The sequence below is a fragment of the Amblyomma americanum genome, chromosome 2 (genome assembly GCF_052857255.1).
Source record: "Amblyomma americanum isolate KBUSLIRL-KWMA chromosome 2, ASM5285725v1, whole genome shotgun sequence".
In the NCBI taxonomy this organism is placed as follows: Eukaryota; Metazoa; Arthropoda; class Arachnida; order Ixodida; family Ixodidae; genus Amblyomma; species Amblyomma americanum.
Genome location: NC_135498.1, coordinates 60,812,027 through 60,827,699, shown reverse-complemented (window position 1 = coordinate 60,827,699; position 15,673 = coordinate 60,812,027).

Genomic DNA, 15,673 nt, shown 5'->3' with positions numbered 1-15,673 from the left:
CCGCGGTCAGCGCGAAACCGAAGACATTCTTGCCGCTGCTGGGCTGATGTTGCACTGCGCTCGAATTTTTTTTTTGTTCTCCAGTGGCAGGAACGGGCTGCTCCCCTCGGGTGACCTTTCCTTTTAAAAGCGTGACCCAAAGGGCGCGCCATAGTTCGTGGACGTCGCTAGGGCTTAAGCTGGCAGCTCTGCTTTGAGCCTCGTCGCTGGACTCAAGGAAACCCCTTCACTTGAAGGGAAAGAAAAACTCGGAGCCAGGTACCAGGAAAGCAAGCAGGCTGAAGAGAGTGTGTAAAGCGAACGGGTAGCCTTCAGAACGCGACGGCGAACGAGACCAAAAGAGAATAAAAAGGAAATCCTACAACATACCTGTAGGGAAAGATGTAGGATACTTTCAATTTTCTGCTCCAAAGCGGAAATGGCGTGGATGTGCCTACGCTCATAAAAATTTCTTTAAACAGTTTTATGGAGGAAAAACGCTAAGGTGCCCGTGTGCTGTGCGATGTCAGTGCACGTTAAAGATCCCCAGGTGGTCGAAATTATTCCGGAGCCCTCCACTACGGCACCTCCTTCTTCCTTTCTTCTTTCACTCCCTCCCTTATCCCTTCCCTAACGGCGCGGCTCAGGTGTCCAACGATATATGAGACAGATACTGCGCCATTTCCTTTCCCCAAAAAACCAATTATTATTAACAGTTTAAATACTGTCCATTGACTGTCGTCGACAAAGTCTATAAACTTTCAGTAGACATGTCTTGTAGACTACTCTTTGGGCAATACAAACTATAAAGAAAGTCTATAGAGAATATTTTGGTTTATGCCATACACATTTAGTGAACATTTGTCTATGGAAAGTCGTAAACTATAAATATCCAAAAGGAAATATGTAGAGGAAGAAAATAGAGACTATAAGAAGTCTATAAACCGTCTTTAGACCATTTTTATAAGGAAGGGCTTCTCGAAATAAATTGGTTATGAAGAACAAATAAGACGTAGTAGCTGTCTCACTCTCGGCGGACGCATCAACCGCGCTTTCAGGGGAATGGTGATCTTTCATTCTTTCCCTGAAAGCGAAATAGTGAAAGAAGGAATAGCGAAAGAGTCACTAAAGTGGAGGGCTGGTGATTAATTTCGACCGTCCGTGGTTCTCTAAAGCGCGCTGACATCGCACAGTGCACAGGAATCTTTTTTTCGTCGGAAAGCGGCCCCTGTTAGCACAGCCTACATTTCAGAACATTATACAGAACGCACATTTTAGAACTTAGTGCTGCAGTTGAAAACGCACGCGTTAAAGGATACAAAAATTTCTGCTACATTAGCTAAATGACAACACAGCCGTCGATTTTATGCAGCTCACGTGATTGCAAAAGTAGCTCTATGGACCTCCTGCATGTTTGTAAACAAACGAGGTGGCGCTGCAGCCGCTAGCGAGCTCGTGGTAGGCAAAAGGTCGGGGAGTGGCGTCGCGGATAGGTGTTGAGCGCGGGTTTTCAAGGCTTGTAGGCGCGTTTCCAGTTTCTGCGAATCATAGCAATGGTCGATGCTTCCAACTTGGTAATTCGTCGAAGTACACGAGCTCGCGTTGGCCACGTGAGGCCTATGAAGAGAAATAGTTTGCCACTGTGTATTGTATATATGGTTAGTAGTAAACATGTAGAAAGCGTTCCTGCCGTTTATTTATGCGCTAGGCATTGAATAAAACAAGTTTTGACACTCTGCACTAGCCGGAATGATTTTACTTCGGGACAACAGTGAGGGGAAGTGCTGGCGTTGTTTCGTCGGAGCAGACGTGCGCTCATCGTCTGCTGACATACGTACGTGTCGCGCTGTGCGAAAAATGGGGACAGCGTCGTGTCCCCGATCTCCTGTCTCGCTTAGCGCTGTTTTTAGCCGCATGACCACGCACCAGCCAGGCCGACTTGTCCTCTTGTTAAGCTGGTCGATTTGGTGAAAATTTTTGATCTCTAGAATTATTTTCTTTCCTAGCCCTGAAGTCTAGTTTCGTGACGAAAAATTATAGCAAAATATTGAGTACAAATTTATAAATTACGCTTTTTAGAAGTGTGGTCGTCAAAAATTGTGAGGTAATTTATTTGATTTCAGTGCCGCATTTCTTTGACCAAAGCGAAAGCGAAGATGCCATAAACTTTAAGGTATGTTTTGTGACCTCTCACATTTTCTGCGACTGGATCACTCACCTTCGTAATTCGCATGAAAATCAAATGATTCCATTTGTCGCAAACTATTCCTGAGACGTTGAGGAGCGTAATAAATCTCGATTTTTTTCCCTACACGTGCAGTACTGTGTTAGTTATTTCTTGTAAGAAACGCTTTCATGTAACTATGCATGGATAAGTACTGTCATGTAGAAAAAGAACTAATCGCGTCATCGTACAGAACAGGGCTTTATGTACATGCTGGCATAAAAAAACTGCCGCACTATCTACTCAATTATTTGAGACCTTGGGGGGACTTGACGACGGTGTTAATTATAATTACCCAGAACTGCACCAGGTATAGCTATAAATAAAAGGAATTACTGAAACTAGCGTAGGAATTTCATATTTTCACCAAGTTTAGTTACATATCGCATGCATGAATAACGAAAACACTTTTCATTGTCACGTCCCCTCTCAATCTTGCCACGTGTCTGTTAGTAGCACGCCTGCGGCTGCTTCATTCCAAACAAGCTTCGCGATCATGTACTACCTCATGAAGCATGACACATGCATGATGCAATGAAAAAGCATATGGCGTTTAGCACACTTAAGGTACGCTATTCTAAGCACAACGCGACCACACGCAAGATTGACGCAACATACCAGACTTCTTTCTACTCGAATTAAATAATTACGTCGTCATATCAAGAAACAGTTTCAAGTAAATATTAAATGTCATAAAACGCGCCATTAAAACATGCTGTGCTATTAACAAAAAAACGCATTCCTTGGGGGTGAGTGAACCTGTCGGCGCCCCGTGCACTCCGGCTCAAGGTGATAAGTACGTGTGCAGCTGCATATATCTTTTTTTTTCCTTGAGCAATTATCAGCCTACTATCCTGAAGTTCAGGTGAATGAACGCAGTAACTTACATGCTATTAAGTGCATTGAGTGGCAGTGCCTATTGGCTCCCAGACTTCGCGCTTTACTACCGTGGCCCAATGTCTGTTAACCAGTTTACGAATGCGGCATTTATGCGCGAGAAACCTATCGAGGCTAATTTAATATTTTTTATGCTACTGCGCGGATCCAGCAGTGACGCAGCTGGTCAATACATGCTGCTTCTGCAGTGCACAGGCTTGAAGCAGCGCCAGTAGCTGCGGCAGCTGCGGTAGGCACGGGCAAGCGGAACCTGTTTTGCCTACCATGCGAAAGTCGCTGCTAACATCAGCGCCACCGCATCTTAGTGACGTCGCGGGGTGAAGGAGGTCCATAGCTTTTAACGTGACAGCGTCAAGGAGCTCGTGTCGCATAAAAGCAGATGTCGTCGGCGTCTTTGGCCGTGAGCGAATAATGGCGCATGTCGGTGGACACCTGAACCGCGCCGTGAGGGAAGGGATTTTCATTCCCTTACGGCGCGGTACGGGTGTCCACCGAGATATGTGAGACAGGCGTCCTTTCCTTAAAAAAATTTGATTTTCATTTTCCTTCCCTTACGGCGTGGTTCGGGTGTCACAAAGATATGTTTCCGTTCCTTAAATTGTCTGGTCAAGGGGTCGCACCGAAGGACGATGGCGTTCCGTGGATTCCTTGGCAATGCTGCAACACGCTGCCGCGTCCTGCTCTTAAAGGCGAAGCTTAAGCGTCCTCCAAATTTTTCCTACTTCGGTGGCTGACGTCAATTGCTTCATGTGCCTCATCTTATAACAGTGATAATTCACTGATTGATCCTTGTGTCCGGAGGCCAGCTTGAGTGGAAACTCGCAGACGCTCTTTTCAGAGCCACGTGAGCTCCTGTCGATGCTAATAATAATTGTTTTTTTTTTGGGGGGGGGGAGGAAATGGCGCAGTATCTGTCTCATGTCGTTGGACACCTGGACCGCGCCGTAAGGGAAGGGATTTAGGAGGCAGTGAAAGAAGAAAGGAAGAAAGAGGTGCCGTAGTGGAGGGGTCCGGAATAATTTCGAGCACCTGGGGATCATTAACGGGCACTGCCATCTTACCGCACACGGACGCTTTAGCGTTTTGCCTCCATAAAAACGCAGCCGCCGCGGTCGGGTTCGATCCCGGGAACTCCGGATCAGTAGCCGAGCGCGCTAACCACTGAGCCACCGCGGCGGGTCTGTCGATGCTGCCAGACTGGTACTCCTTGCTTTCAGACCGAATTCACACACACGCCAGCGTTACGAGCGGGCGTTTAGAGCGAGACCCTTTCCTGCCAGTGGAACGTGTGACGCACACACTATACAGTGAATATAACTCGTCACAGCCCAAATATTCACCGCTTTTATCACATTTTATCGATATTTCTAACAGCAATGAAATGAAAACTTGAATTATGCGGTGTGAATTCGTGGTGCTCATTCCAGTTCATTCTGGCGCAATTATTTTTTCCATTTCTGGTTTTAAACCAACTTCACAGCAATATGCTCCCAACAGTTCGAAGTGTTAAGATCGTATCTTACCGCTACAGTAGCCCACGTGCGTACACCCATGGAGTTGATTAAAAAAATGCACTCGTGGAAGCTAACAAGGCCTCTGCCAACTTTGCTTTTATGCATTTTTGGGTGCTAAATTAACACTGTTTGCTGTGACGCACCCCGTATAGAATGCGGCCCCGAATCAATTGTACCTATAACTAAATTAATTAATTATAAGTAAATATATCTTTTAATGATATAAAATTATATTTGGGCGGTTTTAACGGCCACTGTAATTTTAATAGATGAGCATTTGAGCAAATCGCCGCCTCCAAAATGCGGCCGCTGCCCCCAGGATCGAACTGACGACCTTGTGCTCACTGAGAACCTGTAGCAAATATGGATATTTTTTCTGTAAAATGAAAATGCCGCAACAATTTGCTGTCACTGTAGGAAAACAGCCTGCAGTGTCGGCCCAATATTGCAAAAGGATGGTCCCATCCTGGTCCTTTGTAGGGCCGTTCTTTGCCAATACTGCTCCAATGTTGGGCCAATTACCTCTGCCGCTTGGGAGGAAATATGAATATAGTAGAAGCAGGTCCTGTCTACTTTTCCAAGAACACAGAAAAGACAGAACTATAAGCTCGGAGGAAGTATAGCGTCCATGACGTCAGTCGCGCCCTAACTATGGCGACTATCGTTATTGACTCGCGTCCGCTCAGGAGCAACGGTTCCGGCGCGCGATATAATTAGCACTCATTATGTCCGTGGCTATCTAGATTTAGGGAAGGAGGCGGCTGCGATCCGTGGGAACGGATTTCCTATTCAGTGCAACTAAGCAAGTGCTGTTTGCGCACCATCGGCTCGTTAAGGAGGTAGCCTGGTTTCAGAAAATAACTAGGCGGGACGGCAGAGCTACCGACGTCGACGCGTTGTATTCCCAGCCACGCTAGTAACGGTCATGGCTGTTCCCTAGGCGTTGGTCGCGTTGCATGCTAGGACCCCCAACAGACCCAAAATTGAACAATAGAGAAGCTGTCGCGTGGAGGCGGTTACAAACCAATACACTTATGAATCCGGTATGGGCTTACCACGTGGACCCTGAGCTGAGGTCGCATGATCGATGCACACACTGTGGGGCGAGAGGGACCCTCGAGCACATAATTTGGGAGTGCCCAAATTCTCCCGGGACGGGCAAAAATATTGATAGCAGAGAAGCCTGGGAGACCCTGCTAAGAAGCCCGGACCCTGAGCTCCAGCGCACCGTCATCCATCTGGCGGAATTAAGAGGCCGCTACCAGTCAAGGACTGCCAGCCAGCCTCTAACCGCGGACGCGCAACTCCCCGTCTCCCAGGCCTAGGTGCGGGGGGTGGGGGGGTGGGGGGGAGGAAGCGTCTTTCTGGTGGAATCAACAATCATGCTAGGAAGGAGAAGAAAAGAACACAAGAAACACAAAAAACGACAAACAAACGCTTATTCTTGCGAGCAGCCAGCTAGAAGTTGGTGACAAAAGCGTTCTGACAATGTTGGGGAGAAAAGCTGGGTAAGCCAGTCGATGCTTTTAGACGTCAGATGACCGGCCATGCGCCGCTATTACCATATACTGTACAACCTGTGGAGTTATTCTAGACCGCTTTAAGTTTAGACATTACCTCGAAAACACATTGTTCTGAAGAGGCTGGTGACTCTAATATACTTTATACACGAGACAACAACAGTGGTACCGCTCTTAGCTGTCGGGTCAGCTGTTGAAATATTACACAGAATGCTTGTTAGATAAAAAAAAATGCAGCCGATAGCGAGGTATTCGACTTAAAGAGCCACATGACGAATTCCACGTGGCCTGTATCAATGAATTATCTCATTCAGCGTCAATTTTGCTGAAAACGAAGGTTTTATAAGTTAGAAAAGGGTAAAAATGAAGTTCGAATTACGCCCCCCCCCCCCCCCCCCCCCCGCCATGCGATTTCGCAATGAAACTTCGCTGCGTAGCACAGATTTTTTTTTCGCTGATCCCAGATGCTAGGCATCGCCGCCATTTATTTCAAAGCTGTGACCACGGAGTCCTTTTCCGTGTAGACGCCACGAGATTAAATTCATTAGAGGGGAAAATTTTTAAATGCAAATTTCACAGGAATAGGTCCGTCTTTTGACATCGGACAAAGATAAACGCGCCCACCAAGCGTCATAGAACTTATGTTTAATAATTAAAAAAAATTGGAGGGAGTTCTCAGTGTACTTGACAGAGACCTGAGAGAGGTAAACATTCGCTCATGAGGACAGTAAAAGGGAACAAAGGTGCAGAGAAAAAATTCACCCTGTACACTTTCTCTACTGACTAAAATACTACAGCGCAACAAATAAAAGATGAAGATTTGAAACTCTGGACACAGGGAGCCTACTATCCGAAGCCATGTGCGAAGATCTCGTACCCTGCACCAGTTGGCTGCTTCGATGACATCATAAAAATACAAATCTATGGTTGTGCTGATGTTGTTATGCAGGCGTAATCATCATTAGAAATGTTTCAACACTCCAAGAAGCTTTCCGCGAGCAATGAGCACAAGTTCACAGGATATAATTAAAAAAAAACTTGATGTCCACAAGCCAACGCACTTATCCTCTCACTTAAAAATCTTTCGCTTTGCAGAAATGTCGTAAGATAACAATAAGGCTATGGGCCCGCATTATGGTGAAGTGCACACACGCCAACGCGCGCTCATTCGACGAGAGAAAGCAGGAGACCGTTAGAGACGACGAAGAAATATCTCCGATCTGCTTGCCCCCTGCGTGGGAAACTGCGGCCCTGTGCCAAGTAGCCGTCAAGTGGACGACGTGAGGCAGATTGCTTCGGCATCTAGCGTCTTGGCAGCAGGTACAAGGAGCAATGCGGATTACTCTCTTGTGCACCAGTTGCCTTCGATCTTGTCAACCCACGCGTGCTGAATGCAAATACTTCGCTCAAAACGAATATACATCCAGTAATTGCGGTTATAACAAGCGTGCCCTTAAAGCAGCCATTGACGTCTTGTAGACAGATGTGCATGCAACATCTGGAAGGAAAAGCTGCCTATGTATGCAGCATGGCGGACCAAGGACTCGCGCCGCATCACCCTTCCAGGGTGATCATCATAGAGAGTATGATATACTGACTATAACAACCAGGAAGACATTGGAAGTGTAGAAAAACTGAACTGCTAAATTGTTTTCGACGACTAAGCATTATTGGGGCAAAAATTTCCCCACTTGTACCCTTCACGGTGCGAAGAAATGACAGTGATATAGTGACAGGAATGACTATGCTGCAGCACCGTTTTTACGCGGGCACTCTATTTGCATTAGCAAGAATGACACCCACCTCGCACATTTCTTTCTGGTATATTAGTCTGAGAAACAACAAAGTACGATATTGCTTCTTTTTAACCAAGAAGCAGTGGACGCCATGCAGTAAATTCGATTTTGGACTATAATTCTGTGGCGGTCGCTTCGACGCCTTTGCATTTCCGTCGCCGATCGCGCTGCGGGCGCAACGACTTGCCCGTGCCGCGTGGAGTAGACGCAAGAAGCCTTCACACCGACGCCAAGCCAACTCTCTTTCTGTTCCAGTTGCCATAGTTGCGGCGATTTCGGGTCGTTTCTCGGCGATGTAACGTCACTCTTTTCTTATTTCCCCTCTAAATACATAATGCTCCACAGCCTTTATTATGGCACCGATCCGGTAAGAATTGCGCAGCCCCTCCGGGAATATTAGTATATATGCTATAGTATAGTATATGCTGTTGCTGTATATAATATGGAATCACAGTATACGCAAAAGTCAAAAGCGCTCATAACTGTTTTTGCACGCCACCAACCACTCGTGCCATGGCCTTAAACATTCACTAACCGCCCGCTGATCACCGAAGGCCGCGTATGCGCCCCCAATCAGGAGAGCATTCTCCTAAGCTGAATTCGATGATAAACACCACCCGCGCAGATCCCCGCGGCCAGGCAGCCCCTTTCCTTCCACTCCGCCACTCACACTCAACACGCCTAAAGCCACTGTCACGTTCTGTTCGCGGTCAGCGGCAGCGACCGCGACGATCACCGGCGCCGAAACCGACAAGAAGGGAGAGAAGAGCTGCCGCGACACAGGCCCTATACTATACGGCTGGCCGATCACCGCCAAAAACAACCTGCCGAGAAGCAACTCGGAATCGTCGCAACGACCGCAACAGGAATAGATAAAGGCCGCCAGCAACGCCACTGGCGACGGAAATGCAAAGGCGACGAAGCGACCGCCACGCTTTCCGCCGCGCTCGGCTGAGCGAAAAGAACGGACCGCGGACAGAGGCGCCAATCTGGGTCCACCATCTTGCGATGCGGATGAGGACCTTGGTCGGGCAAGAAGGGAGAAAAGAAGTAAATAATAGCGGAGGATCGAAAGCAACCTCGCTTCCCTTTCCTTTTCTTTCTAGTTTTGTTTTTTCGTCCCGCCTTTATTCTCTACAGCAACGGTTATTTACTCGGCCGGCTGGCGACGTCCCTCTCACCACCTGTCGATGACCGGGGAAAGAGGGGCCGCCTCTCAAGTTCACCGGCTCACGGTCACGCCGAAGGTGCCGTGCGGTCAGCTCACGGCGAAGTTGACCGAAAGCGCCTCTGTTGTGAGGCCTTTCGGCAGGTCGATTTCGATCTCCGCGCAGGACGGGGAGTTTGATGATGCACCAGGAAGAACAGAGATATCGATCCATTATCGAAACGATCTGGAATGGCACCTATAAGTGTGTGAGAGGTTTCTCGCTCTATGCAGCCTGACCTACCTCACTGTTATGGTCCGCACTCATTCGCCTGTGTTGAGGCTACACCTGTCACTCTTAATACATGTTAAACGCTGTTAACCCTTCCTTTGTTTCCACTTTTTCTCCTCCCTCCTTCCCTCTCTTCCCTCTTTCTTTCTGTCGTTATTTCTCTATTTATTTTTCTTTTTTTCTTTCATTTGGTAAGTGGCATCAAACAGTTCAAAATCTTGTATACTAAGCGTAAATTTGCTTTAGGGTGTTCAAGTGCATCAGTGTTCCTTTCTGAGCACCCCAGACGGACGACCATGGTCAGCTGATGGAATAATACTTTTCCGTCAGGTTCACATTAGTGTGGCCAACTGCAGGGCTGTGTAACGACCGTAACTTCTAAAACGCAATTCAACCTTAACGAGACATGCCCGCACATTGTACTGTCATACACGGGAAGGTCGAGTCGTAAGCATACGCTCGCTGTACTCTCCAAGTGGTCACCACGCCCGCCCCAGATTCCGTTGCCGGCCACAACAGTCCCAGCCAGCAAGGCAAGCCCAGAAAATGTGGCCACAACCCGTCGCCTAAGAGATAAGGCGAGGCCCGGCTCGGAGCTTTGCCGAGGTGCGCCCTTTGTCAAAAGTGTAGAGCACAGGGGAGTTTGTCCTGGGGAGCGCAGTGTGGCTCCTAATGCATTCTTAGTACTCCAAACCACTAGAACTTAAGAGGACCTCTCGTCCTTCTGCATCCGGAAGTTGAAACTTTCATGGATGCTGCAGAGGTCCCACTAGGCGGCTTAGAAGCAAACCTCTATGGGTTGTCTGAAAGCAGAGCCAGCTCACAACGGGTGCCGTACACAGTGGGATAAATAAAGAGCAGAAGGCAGAAAGAGAGGTCTGTGCCAGGACATGCGAAAGCTTCTATTAATATATGTTGTACTGTGTGCCACTTGACGATGTGGCTGTTGGAAGGAAAACACTACCGTAACGATGTGACTAATGACCGCATGGACGAATATAGAAAGACGTGTGTACACGAAGAACGCGTAAACGATGCAACGATTGTTCTGCGGTGGCATTTTCCAGAAGATTTGAGTGTCTGCTCAGGCGCGGTATATATATATTAGCGGTACGTCTGCGCGCGCCAGAAATAGCAAGAAATGAAAAAAAGAAGGCAGCCACGTCTCGGCATACAGCTTTGCAAAAGGTCCGGCCAAAAACAGATAATCAAAAGCTGCAGCCGCATAGAGGATATACACACACGCTCATTTAAGAATGTTGCTTCCAGTGCTGCCCTCATGGCGGCAGATGAGGGTTTCTGCCTGCTTAAAACAACTTGCGTACCCGAAGACAAACGTCGGGTATAATAATGTTTCTCGCGAGGAATTCGTTAAAGTAGTGGTATAGTGTAAGTGATGTTTATTCCATAAAGAGACAGTTAAAATGCCGGCCTCAGCAACTGTTTTATTCACGGCCGCAAAGGAAAGAAAGAAATAAACTATAGGTAGAGAGAACAGAGAGAGAGAGTGAAAGACGGTAGGATGTTGGAGAAAAGTGAAGGCTGTTTATATGCTGTAATCAATTGTAATGTATGAGCGCGCAGGCAAACTAACATGCGCAAGGCAATATATATGTACATACTACAAAGCTTAAAATACTCGAATCACAATCTCTTAAGCGGGAGTTCGCTCGATAATTTATTAAAGCGATTAAGCTAATAATGGCCAACAATGATCGATGTTGTAGCCGCGCTCATTCGTTTTGACTAGCGCAACGGACTGCCGTGTTACGTCGAGGCTTGTAGTTGGAGAAATCAAGCAATGTTTTGTCGCGGTTTATCCGAAAACTGCAGACCGCTAGAAAAGTCAGCGTCGATGCAGATAGAGATCGATAACGCATTAAACTCTTCCACGCATCTACGCACGCGGAAGCTATCCATGAAAGCTACTTTCAAGGACGAATGAACCGCCACGCATAAAACTATATCCGTTTAATCCCACAAAGGGCGGGATGCCGCTACTCGAGGTCAAGCACCGAAGAAAGCGCCGGACCGATCAGCCGCGACGAAGGGTGGCCGTCGACGCTTTTTGCGCAGAAAGCTAGCTTTTTGTTCATTACCAGACGAATAGTGCTCGTGAGGTATTTTGCTGTGTTTAGTACGAGGGCAGCAAGCTGACGTCTAATTCAATACATTTCGGGCGTACTCGCCTTGCACAGAAGGCAGCTATACGAGCTTACTAAATATAATAAAATGTCAATAATGCAATTCTCCGAAGGCTTCGGCCAATGCTCATACCATTCAAAATTCATATAAACCGAAACGATTCGAAATTTGTACTCGGAATGAAACCTCATAATGTTGGTATTTCTCTGCGTAGCGATCAGGCGCGTGATGCTAGCAGGGCCTTCCTTTTATAACTATAGGCAGGCATTTCTTGATCGCTTCGGCAGGCACATCAGCTTTAAGTTTCCGCAGCTGACGAAGAGCCATAGAACGACGTGGACGTTGAGTTTTCGGCCGCAGTTACTTGTTCTCCGCACCTGTCGCCATTTTGATCGCCATTCACAGACTCTTCTGTTACTACAATTTCATTGACGGCACGCTGGTCCGCTCTAACAATGTAGTGACCATGTTGGCGGTGATACTGTAACGCTTAAAGTTCCGCTTAGTTTTAAACAATAAAGACCTTGCCAGGCTTCCCAGACATGTGTTCGGATGGTATTGTATATTATTCACACTTGAGTAATCTGTTGCGTCGTCTACTGTTGCAAGGTCCCGCCGCGTAGATACCGTAATTATCAGACTCTCACCCGCAATTTATTACCACGTTCTCGAACACAGAAAGCGCAAAACTGATGAGAAGCCTGAAGCGCCGTTCGTTCCTGCCTTCGCTTTAGCCCATGCCTATCTGGCTGTCTCCTTACCACAGGATGTCGTACTCCTGGTCGTCAGGGCGACGAGCCTTCGTTGACGCCATAGCCATAATCGCTCTTGAAAGGATGTGCAATATGATTGCGTTGAATGACAGCGAAGGGAAACCGCGAAAAGCACAGTTGGGTCTCACGTCTTCGACAGAATGCTAAGTGCCATCGGAAAAGAAAAGCTTAACCTCCATCGTGTGCTTAGGTCTGCAGTGAAGCTCCGCGCACGTTCAGGACCACCGCACAGAATCCCTCCACGGCAAAAAAGTAGTCCGTTGTTAAAACTTTTTCTCCTTATCTAAGCAAGAAGCTAATCACAATAAAAAATATAAGCCCTAGAATTTTGATACCTGGTTTGTTTAATAAAGTCAAACATTAAAAAGCTGATTTCGTTTGCTGTTGTGATTGACCAGCGGAGTAATACAGGACGCCGCGGACCATGGCCCATTGCTAACAACAGGTGTTTAAGTTGCATCCTACTATAGTTAGTATCAGATTATAACGTACTTCCACTTTTGAAGCTAGGTTTTGGGGAACAAAATGTGCGCGTTAAAATCGGTTAAGCGCTGCAACCCTCATCCAGCTTCCCCGCTGCTCGCTTATGCGCAGGAGCTTGATCGGTGTTTGGACCGATCGTGTAATTCAGTGCATCAGCCCGATGCATGGCACGGTACATGCTATGCACTTTGGCCGAAATTTTATGAGAATTCCCGTCTTATTACAATTCGTGTCTGTCGCGATTGCACGCGCGTCTACCAATAACGATCTCGATTCCGTGAAAATTCAGACAAGGTTATTCCCTAGTTCGACAAGAACAGTGTACGACCGTGCGCACTTTTTTTCTGAAACTGTCAATAAATGCGAAGAAGTGGGGGCTTTACTCTGGATCACGGAGTGCTCTGGACACAAGCCAACTGCTCAGTAAGTTTCAAAATATGCGCTCTCCATAAATGACGCTCCGCTTCCCAAGTGCTGTGCTCTTCATATTGCGCTACACCGTGAGGCAAGCTCTGTATTTAAGCAGAGCCGCCGCCGGAAAGCCAGCAGGACAGAGGTAACCAGTATATAATGAAGGCTAGATGAATTTCATGCCCCATAATTGTGAAACTTCGTGCATGTTTACGGCATTTATGCACAAGCACCTTACCGCAAGGCTCTTCCACTGCTACAGCAGGTGCCAGCACTAGCCTTGTTCGAAACGATGACTGGGGACGCGGGTAGCAGGGCGTGAGATTGAACGGGCAGGATTTCGGCGTAACATAATTTTCGGCCGAGCGCAAGGTATACTACATAGCAATTCGCGATATTTAACACATCGCGAGGACTTAAACATATTGTAATGAAGTAAGCGGTCAGTAGCCGATGCAGAAACACAGGGACAAGACCATGTGATTCAGCTGTTCGGCCAGTGTATGCTTTACAGCTTGTTGATTCCCGTCGTTCACTGTGGGTGTGGAGGAACCACCTCTGTGTCACCCAGACAAACTGCGTTGTGGGACGTTTTAAGGAAGAAAGAGCCAGTGGTAAGAGGTCACTTCATGTCTTCCAGTGCGGCCATCGTCCCCGCGATGTCTAAAGCCAAGATTGACTGAAATCGAGCCGAAACCGGAAGCAGAAATCAATGAAAAACGTCGTATTTCACAGTGCGCGGGCCGTATATTCATGTCGTCCAAACAGAACCTAGTCCGGCCTTGATTAAACGTGGCTGAAAGGCATAAGAAGAAAAATAAACATGAGGGGTCCTTCATAGATGGATGCCAAAAGTTATATGGGATAAGTGAAGGAACGCACACGGCACACACGTACTTTAGTGTTTAAGAACGTGTGTTAAGAGGGACAATAAACAGCATCTAACCCGATGACGTTCAATGGAGCGCGATAATACCTTCGGAAAACTTATTCAATAACACAGTAGCCGCTTCAATGGTGGTGTTCCAATCAGTAAAGAGGAACCCGCTGTTATTCGGGAATTATATACTGATGCCAGCTAATGGAGAAAATCGCGGACGGGAAAGAATGACACTCGCCCAATCCGATGATTCGTTGTGCACCGCCAGGACGACAAAAGAGTAAAAACAAGAACACAAAAGATGCATCCCCGATTCTTTGCTGCCTCGGAAGCACCCGCCACGCGTGACATCGGACCAGCGAATTCCAGCCGACGCGTCCAGGACTTAACAATATCACAAAGGGAGGTTAACAAGCGAGAGAGTGGCAATCGGGTGCGAGTTGTAGATTGAATGACGAAGTTCGGACAGATCGGGCCTCCAGAGGGGCTATTAATAACAAACATTGATATTACCGAACACTGGGACCGTATCCGCAACCGCACGATATGGTAGCTTTGAAAGCACGGTCTGGCGGAAGTTAAAAGACGAATTTTTGTCCTAAAAATGGTAGTTCAGTTACTGTTTTCACACGCATTTTCTACTTTTTTTAATTATAGCGGCATATACATCGTAGCCACTGCGCAAGTGTAGGAACATCCGGTTTACGACTGTTACTTGCCATCATCAATTACCCTGCCCTTCTGCTACTGCCTGCTGAGGGCCTCATTATATGTGCATGTGTTGCTTCCTCCCACCCCCCTCATAGCTGCAAAACCAGCTAGTCCTGTGAGGCGCTGTCTGAAAAAATGCAGCGGATCAATGTGCAGTGACACCTACAGCGTTTCTCAGAACATACAAACTGATAGGGAACACTATTTCTGACTTTATGAAGCAAGCTTAATTAATATAAAACTGAAGCTCATTCATCTCCCACCTGCGTTCCTCGAATCATAACGCAGCATGATAAATCAACTCTCGGAGGAGCGGTATTGTACCCTGGGCTCAGCTACTCCTTCACTTTCTAGAAGCCCAGCGTAGAGCACTGGAAGCAATGTCACGGTTTCACACTCTTGCCATGAATGGCAAGAAGAATGAACTGAGAGCTATTGGATTAGAATCTACTTCTGTTTAGAAAAAAAAATGCTTCAAGACAGTCGTGACTGCGGGGCAATCCACGGCCAACGTACATTAAGTGCTTAGAAAAAATGTTTACCTGGCCTACCTCTTCATCCTCTTGCTTATTTCTTAAAACAGTGCTGAAAGCAGCATTATTTTTATAACCCATACAAATAGCAACCTTATGAACACTGCTTATACGTTTCTGGGTCGTGAGAACGGGGCCACGCAGAAAGAAGATAAGCAAAGACTTGTAGATTAAAGCGTCAGAGTTAGTTTATTTTACTTGAGTTACTCTACTCAACTTCCATCTCGTCAGACGAATGCAGATGCGGTGAAAAAACGGGAGCATGGTGTGTGTACTCGACAGAAAAAAAAATGTACCGGTGTTAAGGCAGCGTCAAAAAGAAACGGAAAAAGGACCTGAACTATTGCACTTTATAAAATGTATACCAT